Genomic DNA, 5,438 nt, shown 5'->3' with positions numbered 1-5,438 from the left:
ATGTAAATGGCTGTGTGAGTGAGTTGCTGTTTGAGTAGGTGTTTCATTAAGTGAGTTGGTGTGTTAGTGGCTGTATTGGAGAGAAGGGGTCTGTGCAAATGACTGTATGGGTGAGTGAGCAGAAGTGTTAGCACGTGTATGGGTCTGGGAATGGGTGTGTAAGTGGTTGGGTGGGTGTTTGAGTGAGTGTGTGAGTGCTTGTATGGGTGGGAGAGTGGCTGTGATGAAAGGCTGTATGGGTGAGTGGGTGGGTGTGTGAGGGGCTACAGGTGAGTGACTAGTTGTATGAGTGATTGTATGGGTGAGTGAAAGTTTGTGTGAGTGGTAATACAAGTGAGTGAGTACCTCTGTGGAGGAGTGAGTGGGTATGTGAGTACTTGTATGGTCTGTGAATGGGTATGTGAGTGTTTGTATGGTGTATGAGTGGGCATGTAAGAGGTTGAGGGAGTGTGTGAGTGGTTCTGTGGATGATGTCATCAGTGAAGTCATTTAATATGTCATCAGTTATGTCACCAGTGTTGTCACTGATCATGTCATTAGTGATGTAATCTGTGAGGTCATAAGCAATGCTTTGCAGGGGCGTAAGTTAAGGTTAGCTCAGATAACTATAACTGCTGAATTTCACTGGTTTTGTATGAGGGAAAACTGGGCCTAACTATAACTTCCCTGCAACCTTTGTTTTTTCAGTGAATTTCTAAGGTTTTTCAAAATCTATTTCCTAGTTATAACATCCATGTAATCTCAGTTTTTCTAAGTGAATTTCTATGTTTTTTAACTGGTAGTCGAATTGCAGAGTGGTGGAGAAAGGGGGTGGGGCCCCTGACCAGTTCACAGCAATCCAACTGTGTGGGACCTACTGGAGGTAACAGGAGGGGTAGTTGGTCCCCAAGAACCTTCGACAGCCAGGGGAACTTCCTCCCCCTGTTGCCTGTTTAGGACACATTCATAGATATTTATCTTATTTACAAACAGTATCCTTTTCATTTACTAGCCTCGTTAATGTATATTTTTCCTTTCTTTATGTTGAGGTTCACCGCCTCAAAAGTGTAGAGATAATGTAATCGGTTTTTCCATTTTTTATTTTCTGTCCTCTCGCTGATTGATTCTAAGTGTTATTTTTGAGCCCTCTGTTGGACATGATAGCAGTAGATGGCAGTCCTACCTTTCTTTTTTCTTTAGTACACTCCTAGCTCTGAGCCGGTTTTTGGTCTAGTTGTTTGTTCTTTTATGTTCCGGCCCACATTAATGACGTCATCACTCTAAGACGACGTCCCTGACGCTTATGAGTTCGCAGATACAAAAATGTGGAGAGGGTCTAAGGGGAAACTATATTTATAGACCAGCTTGCACCCTGTCCCCCAACTGAATAATCAAACAACACTAAAGGGGATGCTAAGGGTCTTAAACAATACTGTGAAAAAAACTGAACACTCGAATGTAGTGTAAAGAAAAAGAGAAAATAGACCAAGCCAAAGGAGAGAGAGAAAGCACAAAAAAGAATACCCATCAGCCCACCCGTGGGCGGAACCTCATCATCTGGGTTTTAGAGATGTAAACTGGTATCCACTAGATCCCTGCTTGAATGTTTTTTTCAAGGGATGCTAGTAGAGGATCCACCAGTGAGAAGGACAGCCGACAGGTTGTGTTAGTGGGCTGAGGAAAAAGAGGGGGGGTTGCAGTGCTCAGAAAGTGAAAAATAATGTTAAAAATGCCTGTTGTGATGCCAAAGAACAGCTTTATTGAGGGTGACCATCATAACGGCATGATTAAAAGCAGAGTGATGATAGTATGGAAGGAATTACTATCAGTTAGAGATGTTAACTGGTCAACATGTTTCAGCCTCAGCAGACTTTCATCAGGACCAAAAAAATACACTACTGCAACAGTGGTTCGGAGGATACCACGAGTGAAAAGATATATAATAATGGTAACGTAGACCTACCGGTAAAGGTTTTTACTCTATGGTAGTCTCATTCTTATGTGACAAACACTCTCCTAAAGACAAGAAAGAAAGAAATGCAAACAAGGTAAAAACATTTGTAAGCATTTTCAAATAACATACATGTTATGTTCCACAGTATAATACATTTGAACTCACCCATAAATTTTATGGAGAAGGCCCCACCTCGCCTGGCACTCGCTCAGGTCAAAAGAGGCCACGCTCTTGACATAGAAATTAGAGACATGAAAAAAGAGATTTCCTTTCACATGTGTGGATATGTCGCCAGAAAGTGCGTCTTAAAAAACTATAAGTGATGATGTCAGTAGGCAGCAAATGATGGCAAGAAATGCAGCTGGAAAAGCACTCAAAGCTGAAACGTCTCTGATTAGTGTGCTTAGATTTTTCAGTGTTTAAAATAAGAGTCAGGTACTCTGACTTAACAAAGTCAGAAAGTGTCAGAAAGTGTACCTCCATTGACAATAGTATATATTTGTGTGTAAATGATATAGAGAGCAGAGGGACACAGAACCATAGGGTAGTTGTTAAAGTGTCTCCTGCATGCTGGAAAGATCGAAAAAAAAATTATACTTAAAAGCTGACCAAATTAGAGCAAGGCTCATGTTTCAACAAGTCTGGAGCTCCATAAAGATAGTTTCAGTAAGGAAATCTAGAGCTCACAAAACAGGCGAGAAAAACGAACCACCGTTGTTTCACCCACCTGTCCGTGGTCCGTTGGTATGCAGGCCAGGAAACGGAACAAACTAACAACAATTATCTCTGCATGCTTTCCTTCTAGTCCGCAATCTGCCTAATTGCCAACACACGAGATTCATGTCACAGGGTATCAGAAATACACAGCCTGTTTCCGTTTCCTGGCCTGCATACCAACCCTCAATCTGGTCCGCAATCTGCTGCCAAACTTCAACATAGACGACCAGAGTGACGCGGTACCGGAAACACTTAGTTTGTTTCCGTTTTCAATATGGTACGCAATTTGCCGCAATATTCCGACACCAACGACTATAGTGACGCGGCACCGGAAACATTTAGTTTGTTTCCGGTTTCCATCCTGGACCAATTGTTAAAGCCCCACTTTTAACCAACCAAGTGGGAGTCTGTATGGATATGTCATTGAACCAATCAGCTTTAATGATATTCTGGATGACGATATCGATGTGGTTCCTTTCTGGTCCGCCACTGGACCTTTTTATTCGAACCACACGGGTTAGTTCACCACCTTCCCCTCGGCTCAGAAGACGGATCCGAGGCAACGACGGACAGGTGGGTGAAACAACCGTGGTTCGTTTTTCTCGCCTGTTTTGTGAGCTCTAGATTCCCTTACTGAAACTATCTTTATGGAGCTCCAGACTTGTTGAAACATGAGCCTTGCTCTAATTTGGTCAGCTTTTAAGTATACATTTTTTTTTTCGATCTTTCCAGCATGCAGGAGACACTTTAACAACTACCCTATGGTTCTGTGTCCCTCTGCTCTCTATATCATTTACACACAAATATATACTATTGTCAATGGAGGTACACTTTCTGACACTTTCTGACTTTGTTAAGTCAGAGTACCTGACTCTTATTTTAAACACTGAAAAATCTAAGCACACTAATCAGAGACGTTTCAGCTTTGAGTGCTTTTCCAGCTGTATTTCTTGCCATCATTTGCTGCCTACTGACATCATCACTTATAGTTTTTTAAGACGCACTTTCTGGCGACATATCCACACATGTGAAAGGAAATCTCTTTTTTCATGTCTCTAATTTCTATGTCTAGAGCGTGGCCTCTTTTGACCTGAGCGAGTGCCAGGCGAGGTGGGGCCTTCGCCATAAAATTTATGGGTGAGTTCAAATTTATTATACTGTGGAACACAATATGTATGTTATTTGAAAATGCTTACAAATGTTTTTACCTTGTGTGCATTTCTTTCTTTCTTGTCTTTAGGAGAGTGTTTGTCACATAAGAATGAGACTACCATAGAGTAAAAACCTTTACCGGTAGGTCTACGTTACCATTATTATATATCTTTTCACTCGTGGTATCCTCCGAACCACTGTTGCAGTAGTGTATATTTTTGGTCCTGATGAAAGCCTGCTGAGGCTGAAACATGTTGACCAGTTAACATCTCTAACTGATAGTAATTCCTTCCATACTATCATTACTCTGCTTTTAATCATGCCGTTATGATGGTTACCCTCAATAAAGCTGTTCTTTGGCATCACAACAGGCATTTTTAACATTATTTTTCACTTTCTGAGCACTGCAACCTCCCCTCTTTTTCCTCAGCCCTCTAACACAACCTGTCGGCTCTCCTTCTCACTGGTGGATCCTCTACTAGCATCCCTTGAAAAAAACATTCAAGCAGGGATCTAGTGGATACCAGTTTACATCTCTAAAACCCAGATGATGAGGTTCCGCCCACGGGTGGGCTAATGGGTATTCTTTTTTGTGCTTTCTCTCTCTCCTTTGGCTTGGTCTATTTTCTCTTTTTCTTTACACTACATTCGAGTGTTCAGTTTTTTTCACAGTATTGTTTAAGACCCTTAGCATCCCCTTTAGTGTTGTTTGCTTATGAGTTCGCGCCTTGGAGGGTATTTAGAGCGTCCCGCAAACATCCAGTACTCTCTGCTTCGGGGCCCTGAATAGCGAGATCCTTCTTTCCCGTAACTATGTAAGCACTATTCTACCTTTGCACCTTGGCACTAATAGGCGAGCAATTGACTTTTAAGCATATTCACCCGAAGTTGAGAATCGCACTTATTAGATAATATGCGATAGAGAACATATGTATGGTCCTAATTCCTTTTGCACTGGCTAACCTTTTCGCAAGCGACTCCGGCCGTACCTAAAGTTCAGCATCGCACTTATTAAACATGATGCGATAGAGAATATATATGTGGGTATAATCCCTTTCGTACTGGCCAACTTTTCCGTAAGTGACTCCAGTCGGGTTGAGTTTTGACCCTCTAAGCCCTTATATAAATAGACACTGCTGTATTTATTTTTGACCTGTTCCTTCCCTGTGTAGAATTATGGCATTTTTCGCTAAATACATTATCAAACTCCTGCAGGGAGTACCTGTCGTCATTTAATCAACCTTCAGACAGATTCTCTGCTGCCTAAATGATGTGATTATCGAAAAATTAGTTACAGCACCGATTATAGCGTGTGATATATTTTTGATTCTGCTTGTCTTTTTTCTAATTTCCTTTAGTCTTTCCATAACTTACCCAACTGGTAAACCTAATTGTTGATACATCAAGATCATCTGGACTCGGAATTTATCCAAGGTACTCAATTTCACCTCTAGATGCTAGACTTAGTGTCCCAATCCAGCTTTTTAACAAGTTTTATATCGGGCTTCTTATATTTTCTCTTGGTCGCAGGTCACCTGGGGTCCCGAGCAGTGTCCCATAACCTGGCAGTACACCCTTCCTGCTTAACCTTGAAGTCGCCCCATTATTGGGCCATTTGTTCAAGGTCTAATTATAT

This window comes from Lissotriton vulgaris, chromosome 3_2 (genome assembly GCF_964263255.1).
Source record: "Lissotriton vulgaris chromosome 3_2, aLisVul1.2, whole genome shotgun sequence".
NCBI lineage: Eukaryota > Metazoa > Chordata > Amphibia > Caudata > Salamandridae > Lissotriton > Lissotriton vulgaris.
This window is presented reverse-complemented; position numbering follows the sequence as displayed.